Source organism: Scyliorhinus canicula, chromosome 9, assembly GCF_902713615.1.
Source record: "Scyliorhinus canicula chromosome 9, sScyCan1.1, whole genome shotgun sequence".
In the NCBI taxonomy this organism is placed as follows: Eukaryota; Metazoa; Chordata; class Chondrichthyes; order Carcharhiniformes; family Scyliorhinidae; genus Scyliorhinus; species Scyliorhinus canicula.
The window spans coordinates 132,552,668-132,566,398 of record NC_052154.1 but is presented as its reverse complement, the minus strand read 5'-3'; positions in this window follow the sequence as shown (position 1 = coordinate 132,566,398).

Below are 13,731 nucleotides of genomic sequence, written 5' to 3'. Positions count from 1 at the left end.
GCGGCTCTGCCGATAGGGGGAGATGAGGAGTTTGTACTGGGCTCCACCCTTGGCTCCGCCCATGGCTCCTCCCACTAACTGGAAGTATAAAGCACTGCAGTCGTAAGCCTGCTCTCAGTTCATCTCGTCGCAGACAGGCTCTGTTGTAAGACTATTGGAGCATTTTGGAGGTAGTGACCACAATTCTGTGACTTTCACTTTAGTTATGGAGAGGGATAGGTGCGTGCAACAGGGCAAGGTTTATAATTGGGGGAAGGGTAAATACAATGCTGTCAGACAAGAATTGAAGTGCAGAAGTTGGGAACATAGGCTGTCAGGGAAGGACACAAGTGAAATGTGGAACTTGTTCAAGGAACAGGTACTGCGTGTCTTTGATATGTATGTCCCTGTCAGGCAGGGAAGAGATGGTCGAGTGAGGGAACCATGGTTGACAAGAGAGGTTGAATGTCTTGTTAAGAGGAAGAAGGAGACTTATGTAAGGCTGAAGAAACAAGGTTCAGACAGGGCGCTGGAGGGATACAAGATAGCCAGGAGGGAACTGAAGAAAGGGATTAGGAGAGCTAAGAGAGGGCATGAAAAATCATTGGCGGGTAGGATCAAGAAAAACCCCAAGGCCTTTTACACATATGTGAGAAATATGAGAATGACTAGAGCGAGAGTAGGTCCGATTAAGGACAGTAGCGGGATATTGTGTATTGAGTCTGAAGAGATAGGAGAGGTCTTGAACAAGTATTTTTCTTCAGTATTTACAAACGAGAGGGGCCATATTGTTGGAGAGGACAGCGTGAAGCAGACTGATAAGCTTGAGGAGATACTTGTCAGGAAGGAAGATGTGTTGCGCGTTTTGAAAAACTTGAGGATAGACAAGTCCCCCGGGCCTGACAGGATATATCCAAAGATTCTATGGGAAGCAAGAAATTAAATTGCAGAGCCGTTGGCAATGATCTTTTCGTCCTCGCTGTCAACAGGGGTGGTACCAGAGGATTGGAGGGTGGCGAATGTCGTGCCCCTGTTCAAAAAAGGGAATAGGGATAACCCTGGGAATTACAGGCCAGTTAGTCTTACTTCGGTGGTAGGCAAAGTAATGGAAAGGGTACTGAGGGATAGGATTTCTGAGCATCTGGAAAGGCATTGCTTGATTAGGAATAGTCAGCACGGATTTGTGAGGGGTAGGTCTTGCCTTACAAGTCTTATTGACTTCTTTGAGGAGGTGACCAAGCATGTGGATGAAGGTAAAGCAGTGGATGTAGTGTACATGGATTTTAGTAAGGCATTTGATAAGGTTCCCCATGGTAGGCTTATGCAGAAAGTAAGGAGGCATGGGATAGTGGGAAATTTGGCCAGTTGGATAACAAACTGGCTAACCGATAGAAGACAGAGAGTGGTGGTGGATGGCAAATATTCAGCCTGGAGCCCAGTTATCAGTGGCGTACCGCGGGGATCAGTTCTGGGTCCTCTGCTGTTTGTGATTTTCATTAACGACTTGGATGAGGGAGTTGAAGGGTGGGTCAGTAAATTTACAGATGATACGAAGATTGGTGGAGTTGTGGATAGTGAGGAGGGCTGTTGTTGGCTTTAAAGAGACATAGATAGAATGCAGAGCTGGGCTGAGAAGTGGCAGATGGCGTTTAACCCTGTCAAGTGTGAGGTTGTCCATTTTGGAAGGACAAATATGAATGCGGAATATAGGGTTAATGGTAGGGTTCTTGGCAATGTGGAGGAGCAGAGGGATCTTGGGGTCTATGTTCATAGATCTTTGAAAGTTGCCACTCAAGTGGATAGAGCTGTGAAGAAGGCCTATGGTGTGCTAGCGTTCATTAGCAGAGGGATTGAATTTAGGAGCCGTGAGGTGATGGTGCAGCTGTACAAAACCTTGGTCAGGCCACATTTGGAGTACTGTGTGCAGTTCTGGTCGCCTCATTTTAGGAAGGATGTGGAAGCTTTGGAAAAGGTGCAAAGGAGATTTACCAGGATGTTGCCTGGAATGGAGAGTAGGTCATACGAGGAAAGGTTGAGGGTGCTAGGCCTTTTCTCATTAGAACGGAGAAGTATGAGGGGCGACTTGATAGAGGTTTATAAGATGATTAGGGGAATATATAGAGTAGACAGTCAGAGACTTTTTTCCCGGGTGGAACACACCATTACAAGGGGACATAAATTTAAGATAAATGGTGGAAGATATAGAGGGGATGTCAGAGGTAGGTTCTTTACCCAGAGAGTAGTGGGGGCATGGAATGCACTGCCTGTGGAAGTAGTTGAGTCGGAAACGTTAGGGACCTTCAAGCGGCTATTGGATAGGTACATGGATTAGGGTAGTATAATGGAGTGTAGGTTAACTTCTTAAGGGCAGCACGGTAGCATTGTGGATAGCACAATTGCTTCACAGCTCCAGAGTCCCAAGTTCGATTTCGACTTGGGTCGCTGTCTGTGTGGAGTCTGCACATCCTCCCCGTGACTGCGTGGGTTTCCTCCGGGTACTCCGGTTTCCTCCCACAGTCCAAAGATGTGCAGGTTGGGTGGATTGGCCATGAAAAATTGTCCAAAATTCTATGATTAACCTAGGACAAAAGTTCAGCGGGAAAATACCAACTGAACGAAAATAGAGGCAAAAGATTAAACTGGCAAATAAACTTGAGTTGTGAATGGCTGAGCAGGGATGACTGATGGTGAGTAAACTGCAGACTTAAATGATAGGAAAACAAATAATAAGATTTAGAGGAAATGAGACTTAGTGAAAGCAGAGAGGTAAGGAATTAAGGAATTTAAAGCCTTGGATTTATAAAGATTGAATGAGGATAGAACTAGAGTGATCTTATTGATCTTAAGCATCTCCATCTTTCATATTGGTTCCATCTTTCATATTGGTTCCATCTCTGTGTTGTTAAACTGGGTAGCTCAGACTACAATTTGTGTATTAATAGAGGTTTTCCCAGGCAAAACATAGCAGCATTATTCGGAGCCTGACAAATACTCCCTCCCCTTGTTTCCAACTCTGGGTGGGATTATCCGACCCCCCGCTGGGTCGGAGAATCACCGTGGGGCGGCGTGAATCCCGCCCCCGCCGGCCGCCGAATTCTCCGGCACCGGAGACTCGGTGGGGGCGGGAATCGCGCCGTGCCGGTCGGCGGCCGCTCGCGGCGCCCCCCCTCCCCCCGCCGATTCTCCGGCTGGCGATGGGCTAAAGTCCCGCTGGTTCTTTGCCAGTCCAGCTGGGGTAGATTAGACTTGGTCCCTTACTGGCGGGACCTGGCAGCGCGGGCGGGCTCCGGGGTCCTGGGGGGAGCGCGGGGCGATCTGCCCCCAGGGGGTGCCCGCACGGTGGCCCGGCCCGCAATCGGGCCCACCGATCCGCGGGCGGGCCTGTGCCGTGGGGACACTCTCTTCCTACCCGAGTCCAGCTGGGGTAGATTAGACTAGGTCCCTTACTGGCGGGACCTGGCAGCGCGGGCGGGCTCCGGGGTCCTGGGGGGAGCGCGGGGCGATCTGCCCCCAGGGGGTGCCCGCACGGTGGCCCGGCCCGCAATCGGGCCCACCGATCCGCGGGCGGGCCTGTGCCGTGGGGACACTCTCTTCCTACCCGTCGGCCGTGTCAGCCTCCGCAATGGCCGACACGTAGGTGAACACCCCCCTGCACATGCACGGGTATGACGTCAGCAGCCGCTGACGCTCCCGCGCATGCGCGGACCCATGCCGGCTGGCCGAGTCCCTTGGGCCCCGGCTGGCATTGCGCCAAAGACCTTCCACGCCGGCCAGCGGGGCGCAAACCACTCTGGCACCGTCCTAGTCCCTGAAGGTGAGGAGGATTCCGTACCTTTGGGGCTGGCCGAGGCCGGAGTGGTTCACACCACTCCTTCCCGCCGGGACCTCCCGCCCCACCGGGTACGGGAGAATCCCGTCCTCTATCTCCCTCCTCAGCTGCTCACTCAGACTGAATCATATTGTGAAACCTTGATTGCTCAACTTTAAACAGAGTTTGAAATCGTATCGCAAAAGCACATCACCTCACAGCAGCTCTGCCACTGAAACCCTATTCAATCTGCACCTGAAGGCTGAACTCCTTCAGCCCGTCCCATGCAAAATTCAACTTTTCTTTTTTTTTTAATATAATTTTTATTGGAATTTTTTACAGAAAATATAAAACATAACGACAAACAATGAAATGCAACAAAATAACCCATAATAACTGTGACACCCCCAGACCGTATCGGCGCATGTATCACATCCCCCCACCCCCCCAACCCTAATGAACAACAAAAGAACTTTAAAAATATTAAAATTAAATAAACAAACATAGTCATTGTCGGCCCCCCCCCCCTTTTCCCTCCCCTTTTCCCTCCCCTTTTCCCTCCCCAGGTTGCTGCTGCTGCTGTCCCCGTACCCTATCGTTGAGCCAGAAAGTCGAGAAAAGGCTGCCACCGCCTAAAGAACCCTTGTACCGACCCTCTCAGGGCGAATTTGACCTTCTCTAGCTTAATGAAACCCGGAAATTCAACTTTTCTAAAACTCTTTCACACCACCGTCTTAACCTCTCTCACCATCTCAGAAAGCAGAATGACTTTCCCTGGATCCCTCCCTTCACATCAAACTCACCCTTGCCCTTGTTTATATGTTCCACCAAGGTTTCATCCAATTGCACAAATCTAAACATATCCAAGTTGCAACTCCATTTTACAAGCCTCCCACTTTGGACTGCTGCGAGTCCTTCCCCTCCCAACATTCTTCACTTGAAAACGTGTGAAACTTTAGAAATCTTGCCTTTTAGCCTCTTCTGCCAACACTCCTCAATGTGCAACTGCTCATCCATAAGTTTTTATGTGAATCACTTTGGGATATTTTATTACATTGAGAGAGGGAAAGAGACAATGCAGTCAAGCAGCTAGTAAATAGACAAAGAGAATACTACAAATTACTCAGGAGATCTTTATCATCTGGAACACAACACAATATAGAACATAGAACATAGAACAGTACAGCACAGAACAGGCCCTTCGGCCCTCAATGTTGTGCCGAGCCATGATCACCCTACTCAAACCCACGTATCCACCCTATACCCGTAACCCAACAACCCCCCCTTAACCTTACTTTTTGTAGGACACTACGGGCAATTTAGCATGGCCAATCCACCTAACCCGCACATCTTTGGACTGTGGGAGGAAACCGGAGCACCCGGAGGAAACCCACGCACACAGGGGGAGGACGTGCAGACTCCACACAGACAGTGACCCAGCCGGGAATGGAACCTGGGACCCTGGAGCTGTGAAGCATTTTTGCTAACCACCATGCTACCCTGCTGCCAAATATGAGATTGGTATTAAGATCAACTGACCACCTGTTAAATCTGACCCTTCAAGGCACTGGATCATGAATTAGGGGTGGGTAACAACCTCTAAAAAACACACAGAACAGCCCTAAACAATAGCACCTCATATAAAAAGTTTCTCTTCTCGTTACCTCCGCAGGCACTGGCCTATGCTAACAAGTAATCACGCTGACTGACCCTTCCCTGTGTTACATTATGTAACTGCACACACAACTGTTTCAATAATGCAATGTACAATAATGTTCATGCAAAAAAAGGTAATATAACCAAATGACATTTGCTAAAATTATAAAACATATGCTGAAAGAAACCCTGACCAATTGTGTGCATATTTATGCTATGAGCCTAACTAAATCATCCATATTTTGCATTGAGAATAATTGTGAGACTAACAGCACTGTTCTTAAGGATAAAGCGGACAGCAACTTCCTGAATATGCACATGCTCAGTAAAATGCAGAAATGGAGATTGCAGTCCGAGTCCCATTTCTCCTCCACAGGCGACACTATAACACAGCCTTGCTGGTTAATGAGTCTTAATGCTGAGTCTAAGGGAGTAAAGCTGCAGTAGTTACTCAATGAGCATTCCAGAAAAAGTTGGGGCTGACGCACTCAGGTGGAAATTAATTTTTTAAAATGTGAATATACCAAACAACCTCTCTGGCCGTGAAAATTTAAATTTTATTTTACAAATGTGGAGTCACATTAAATGCTGAAGTAGCAATAGATTTTTTTTTAACATCTCTTAATCCTATCTCTCTTTTCCTTTCTATTCCATTCTCTGTACTTGATTTAAACCTAACTTTTACTTCTTGGTTTAGTCTCTGCCAGAAGGATTCTTGAATCTGATCAGTTGCTTACCCTCCTCATACACACCACTGATGCCTTGTAGAGGGCGTTATGCTAGATCAAATGGCCACAAAGTCCAGATCAATATACTGTCCATGGGAAATACGTGTTTCTGCACCTGTCTTTACATCTGAACCACAAATTGTTCCTTCAGTTACAGATGGACAGAGAAACAATTAACTCTAGTCTTTTCCATTGCTGTCACTTTGTGGTCAACTTTCAGGTGGGTCCACCTCATGTGGTGCACAGATTCAACTAGTTCACGGCATGGCAAGCTGTGGGATATAAGTGATTGGGCACACCCACGTTCAAAACGAAACTGAAGTTTTGAGAGTATTACCAGGGTATCTTTATTCAACAGAGACCCTGTGCAGGGATTCCCACCTTCAGGAATTGTGTCCCCAGTTAGCTGAAAGCCATTTATAAAAGACAAAGTTTAAAAAAGTACCAAAATACTGAAGTTGACATTGCTGCTCCAAGGACTGCAGCAGTTATTTTGGTGGCACCATTAGTGTCAACATGAATAGCCACATTTCAAATGTACTTTAAGCCAGCCTCATTGTCACACTGGGTAATTTACAGACAAAACTGTGCAACGCTGTTTGCCCATTGTTGTACTTTTCCTTATCCCTCTCTCCTGATCATCATTAAATTTGGGGATTAAGCACTTTACAAAAGTAATTAATCAAGGGTGAAGCAAACATTTGCAGAGATAAATGTCACTTTACCAGATTTAACCGTTATATAGAACATAGAACAGTGCAGCACAGAACAGACCCTTCGGCCCTCGATGTTGTGCCGAGCATTGTCTGAAACCAAGATCAAGCTATCCCACTCCCTGTCATTCTGGTGTGCTCCATGTGCCTATCCAATAACCGCTTGAAAGTTCCTAAAGTGTCCGACTCCACTATCACAGCAGGCAGTCCATTCTACACCCTAACCACTCTCTGAGTAAAGAACCTACCTCGGACATCCCTCCTATATCTCCCACCCTAAATCTTATAGTTATGCCCCCTTGTAACAGCGACATCCACCCGAGGAAATAATCTCTGAACGTCCACTCTATCTATCCCCCTCATCATCTTATAAACCTCTATTAAGTTGCCTCTCATCCTCCTCCGCTCCAAAGAGAAAAGCCATAGCTCCCTCAACCTTTCCTCATAAGACCTATCCTGCAAACCAGGCAGCATCCTGGTAAATCTCCTTTGCACCCTTTCCAATGCTTCCACATCCTTCCTATTGTGAGGTGACCAGAACTGCACACAATACTCCAAATGTGGTCTCACCAGGGTCATGTACAGTTGCAGCATAACCCCGCGGCTCTTAAACTCAAGCCCCCTTTTAATAAACGCACAGTATAGGCCTTCTTCACGGCTCTATCCACTTCAGTGGCAACCTTCAGAGATCTGTGGACATGAACCTCAAGATCTCTCTGTTCCTCCACATTCCTCAGAACCCTGCCGTTGACCCTGTAATCCGCATTCAAATTTTTTCTACCAAAATGAATCACCTCGCACTTATCAGGGTTAAACGCCATCTGCCATTTTTCAGCCCAGCTCTGCATCCTATCAATGTCTCTTTGCAGCCTACAACAGCCCTCCACCTCATCCACTACTCCACCAATCTTGGTGTCATCAGCAGATTTACTGACCCACCCTTCAGCCCCCTCCTCCAAGTCATTGATAAAAATCACAAATAGCAGAGGACCCAACACTGATCCCTGTGGTACACCACTGGTAACTGCTCTCCAGTCTGAAAATTTTCCATCCACCACCACCCTCAGTCTTCTATGTGATAGCCAGTTACTTATCCAATTGGCCAAATTTCCCTCTATCCCAGACCTCCTTACTTTCTTCATAAAGTAAGTTCCGTGTGGAACCTTATCAAACGCCTTACTAAAATCCATGTATACGACATCAACTGCTCTACCTTCATCTACACACTTACCTACAAAGAATTCAATCAAATTTGTGATGCAAGACTTACCCGTCACAAATCCGTGTTGACTATCCCGGATTAAGCTGCATCTTTCCAAATGGTCATAAATCCTATCCTCCAGGACTTTTTCCATTAACATACCGACCACTGAAGTAAGACTAACTGGCCTATAATTACCAGGATCATTCGTATTCCCTTTCTTGAACAGAGGAACAACATCCGCCACTCTCCAGTCCTCTGGCACTTTCCCGTGGATAGTGAGGACCCAAAGATCAAAGCCAAAGGCTCTGCAATCTCATCCCTTGCCTCCCAAAGAATCCTTGGATATATCCCATCTGGCCCAGGGGACTTGTCGACCCTAAGGTTTTCAAATTTGCTAATACATCCTTCCTCAGAACACCTACCTACTCCAGCCTACCCGCCTGTATCACACTCTCATCCTCAAAAACATGGCCCCTTTCCTTGGTGAACACCGAAGAAAAGTATTAATTCAACTCCTCTCCTATTTCTTCTGACTCCATGCATAAGTTCCCACTACTGTCCTTGGCCAGCCCTAACCTCACCCTGGTCATTCTTTTATTTCTCACATAAGAGTAAAAAGCCTTGGGGTTTTCCTTGATCCGACCCGCCAAGGACTTCTCATGCCTCCTCCTAGCTCTCCTAAGCCCTTTTTTTTAGCTGATTCTTTGCTATCTTGTAACCCTCAAGTGACCCAACTGAACCTTGTTTTCTCATCCTTACATACGCTTCCTTTTTCCTCTTGACAAGACATTCAACCTCTTTTGTGAACCATGGTTCCCTCACACAGCCATTTCCTCCCTGCCTGACAGGGACATACCTATCGAGGACACGCAGTATTTGTTCCTTGAACAAGCTCCACTTTTCATTTGTGCCTTTCCCTGACAGTTTCTGTTCCCATCTTATGCTCCCTAATTCTTGCCTAATCGCATCATAATTACCCCTCCCCCAATTATAAACCTTGCCCTGCCCTATGGCCCTATCCCTCTCCATTGCAATAGTGAAAGACACCGAATTATGGTCACTATTTCCAAAGTGCTCTCCCACAAACAAATCTAACACTTGGCCCGGTTCATTACCCAGTACCAAATCCAATGTGGCCCCCCTCCTGTCGGCCTATCCACATATTGTGTCAGGAATCCCTCCAGCACACACTGTACAAAAACTGCCCCATCCGAACTGTTTGACCTATAGAGGTTCCAATCAATATTTATGTTTATTCTTCCCCTCCTCACCCACAAAACATCCTACTGTTCAAATTACATACGCAAAATATAATAGATAATTATAAATGTTGGAAATTAACAGGTAATATAGAATTGTAAACAGGGATATGTTTTAGGTATGCATCAATCAGAACTGATCAAACTGAGAGTCTACTACAGTATTGCACAAACAAGTTTCAGATCAAGCTATCCAGACCAGGAAGGTCCAAATAAGAGTCCTGATCATCTCAGAATAAGTGGCTGTGGTGCCAAAATTTGCCTTAGCCCCTGGGCAAGAGAACAGGTAAATAGTTGCATGCTTAAGGGATGGGGATGATGGGTATGCAGGAATGGGAGGACTTGGGCCACTGAATTATAAATTACTTTATGTCTGCAGATGTCCTATTTCAGATTGGTCCCAACAACTAGATTAAAAACAAGCAATATATGGAAGTCTGATAAAACTAATCCTCTTAATCCTGGGTTTATGTCTATGTTCTGAGTACATACCAACAGGCAAGGAATAAAACCATTCCTCTTAGTAACAAGCACCGTAAGAAGTCTTACAACACCAGGTTAAAGTCCAACAGGTTTGTTTCAAACACGAGCTTTCGGAGCACTGCTCCTTCTTCACCTGAAGAAGGAGCCGTGCTCCGAAAGCTCGTGTTTGAAACAAACCTGTTGGACTTTAACCTGGTGTTGTAAGACTTCTTACTGTGCTCACCCCAGTCCAACGCCGGCATCTCCACATCATAACAAGCACCAAGCATTCCTCCAAGTTGTGGTGTGACTCTAATGCAATATTGAGCTCCCTCAGCATTAAAGAGGCACAATCTACGGGTTCTAATCAGTGAAAAAGTGGGGAAGGAAAATGGCACAATGCAGTAACACTTTTCAATAGTTTAGATCATTGTAAATGTGGAAGTTTATTCAACCAACTTTTTCATAAGAATTTCTAGTGCATAATTATTCAGTTTTATACTTAAAATTTATGGTTCAAGAATCAATCAATTTTTACCATCCATTTGACAAAGAGTCATTGGACTTGAAACGTTAGCTCTTTTCTCTCCCTACAGATGCTGCCAGACTTGCTGAGATTTTCCAGCAATTTCTCTTTCGTTTACCATCCATTTGTTTTGTATCCTTTCATGGAATGGGGGCAATGGTGGATTTACAATGAAACATATCGTGCCTAGACACAGAGCCTCAACCAGTGGCGCCGGGGGGGCACACCAGCCAGTGTCTGTGGGCACCAATCAAAGCCTGATTGCTGTATTGCTGACAATGCAATGCCATCAGAAACTGATTGGTTGAGTCTCCTTAGAGCAGGAAAACAGTCTGGTCCGAATGTTGAGGTGTGCACGAGGAATGAGAGGCAACTAGGCAAGGAGAGGGGGAAGCAGATGATCCTGCGTTCTACTTTTGTGAAAAAATGCCCAGCCTGTAGGTTACTTGATCCAGGGCTGAGGGCAGGTCATTATATTTTTCTTGCCCGCGCTAATTTACTTTATTTTACAGAGGTTTGTTTTGTCCTTCATTTAACTAACTCTATATACATATTGTTGCCCTCTGGATCGGTCTATGATTCTCTCCCCCTTCCACTCCCCCCCCCCCCCCAACGCCCCCCCCCCCCCCCCCCCCCAACGCCCCCCCCCCCCCCCCCCCCCCCCCAACCCCCACTCCCACCCTCCCCCATTAGCTTCAGCACTCTTCCTCTTTTCTTGTGGTTTCTCCATGTGTAACTCTGGCTGCTCCGATACCCCGAAGATTGCCACGATTGGGCATGGCTTCACCCTCAACCCCACAACCTTAGACATTGTCTCGGAGAAGGTTGTCCAGAACCCATCAAGCTTGGGGCAAGCCCAAAACATGTGGGTGTGGTTGGCCGGGCCCCTCTGGCACCGCTCACATTTGCCCTCCAGGAAGAAGCTGCTCATTCGGGTTCTGGTCAGGTACGCTCTGTGCACCACTTTGAACTGCATTAGGCTTAGCCTTGCGCAGAAGGAGGTGGAGCTCACCCTGCTCAACGCCAGAGTCCCCACCCTACCTCCGTCCCTAGTTCGTCCTCCCATTTTTGTCTGGTCCCATCCAGTGGAGTCCGGGCTCAGTCCAGTAGCTGTCCGTATATTTTCCCACATAGCCCCTCCTTCTCGCTGCTTCTGCCTATCAGGTCCTCTAGTAGTGTGTTTTCTGGGGCCCCGGGGTACCTACTGTCTCTTTGTGGAGGAAGTGTTTTATTTGGAGGTGTCTCAATTCCTGTCCTTTTGCTAGTTTCCACTTCCTCGTCGGTTCGTCCAGTGTCGTCAGTCTGCGTCCTACGTAGAAGTCCCCAACCATCAGTGTACCCCCATCCTGCTTCCATTATTTGAAGGTGGTATCTAGCATGGCTGAGAGGAATCTGTGATTGCCGTAATGGGGGCCAAGGGGAACATTTTGGTTATCCCGAAGTGCTGCCTCAACTGGGCCCATGTTCTCAGCGTGGCCGCTACCACTGGGCTCGTTGTGTATCTTGTTGAGAAGGATAGGAGTGCTGCTATGGCCAGGGCCTGGAGGGTCGTTCCTTTACAAGATGCCTCCTCCATTTGTACCCAATCTGTGTTGGGTTCTTGTACCCATCCCCTCACTTTTGCTGCCGTTGTTGCCCAGTGGTAGTATTATAGGTTCGGTAAGGCCAAGCCCCCTTTGACTTTTCCTCTTTGCAGTGTCGGTTTTGGAATTCGCGGGTTCTTACCCCCCCCCCCCACAAACTCGATGGTTAGACTGTCTACGTTTTGGAAAAAGGCCTTGGGGGTGAAAATCGGGATGGATCTAAACAGAAAGAGGAACCTTGGCAGTACGTTCATCTTGATCGTCTGCACTCTCCCCACCAGGGAGATTGGGAGTGAGCCCCACCTTTGAAGGTCTTTATTATAACCTGCCTGCTTACCACTGGCTGGGGACTAATGACAATCCCACAATCCTTTGGGAGTATGAGCTTCCCAGTGAGGGGGGCGGAGAAACCATTAGCAGACTCCCTGAATAAATGAAGCTGGCCAGTTTGGAACCAGCCAGAGAGAAGTGAGAAGCAAGGGAAGTTACTCCTGTTGTTGTATATATATGTTATTGTAAATAAATGTTATTTCTTTGTATTCTTAAAACTCGTGCTGGATTCTTCGTGGCCCTCACAAAAGTCTCTTCTTACTTCCTCCACCAGGCTGGTCAGGTACCCTCACAAAACTGACGACGAGGGTGAAAGTGAATAGCTGTCTACACTGCTGAAGCCACCTCCCTGGATTTTTGTTGGATACAGGTTGAAAGTTGTTTTCTATTACTCCATGCCTCTGTATGGACGTTTGGATGTTTTTGATGCTGCGCTGGATAGTTGGAACCAGTACGCATAACGGATGCGTTACTATTTCCGGGCAAACAACATCACTGAAAAGGAGCACCAGGCGATCATATTGCTCACCGCCTTCGGCCCGCATATGTTTGGGGTGATTAGGAGCCTTACGTACCCAGCTGCGCCGGACACCAAAACGTTTGATGAACTTGCAAACTTAGTGGGGCAATATTTTAACCCAACCCCATTCACGATAGTCCAACGTTACCGGTTTAATACCACTGAGAGGACCCCAGGAGAATCCCTTGCCGACTTTCTATCCAGGCTACGCTGGATTGCAGCGTACTGTGACTATGGTGAGACCTTGTCAGAAATGTTACGTGACCGTTTGGTTTGCGGTATTAACAATGCGGCCACCCAGGGAAAGTTGTTAGCTGAGCCAACATTGACTTTTCAACAGGCCATTCAAATAATATTGCCCCGAGAGAGCGCAGAACGGGGAGTGCAGGAGCTACAGGGAATGGAGGTGCACACCTTGGGGCGCAACCCCTTCCGTCCAAAAGCGTCCCCCTGCACCCCTGCAGTACCGTGGGCGAGGCGACGTCCGGATCGACGCCAGTGGCCGTCGGACATTCCTCCCCGAAGGGAGCCTTCTCCAGAAGGATTTCTACGGGAAGCTTGCAGGCGATCTCTCGTTCACAAAATTAGGTATGAGTCACACCTACCTACAGTTGGAGCTGGACCCTGCCTCCCGGACATATGCAATGATTAATACACACCGGGGCCTGTATGAATATACACGTTTGACCTTTGGAGTATCCTCTGCCTGTGTTATTTTTCAACGCATTATGGAGGGATTTTTGAGAGGTTTACCCGTGTTGCTGTCTACTTAGATGACATTTTGATCACAGGGACGTCGGAGCAGGAACATTTGGAAAATTTGGAGGCTGTCCTTAGACGCTTTTCGGAGGCTGGAGTCCATTTACGTCGTACAAAGTGCGTCTTTCAGGCAAAGGAAGTAGTCTACCTGGGTTATCGGGTGGGCCGCGAAGGTTTGCACCCCGTTGCAAAGAAGGTGCGCAC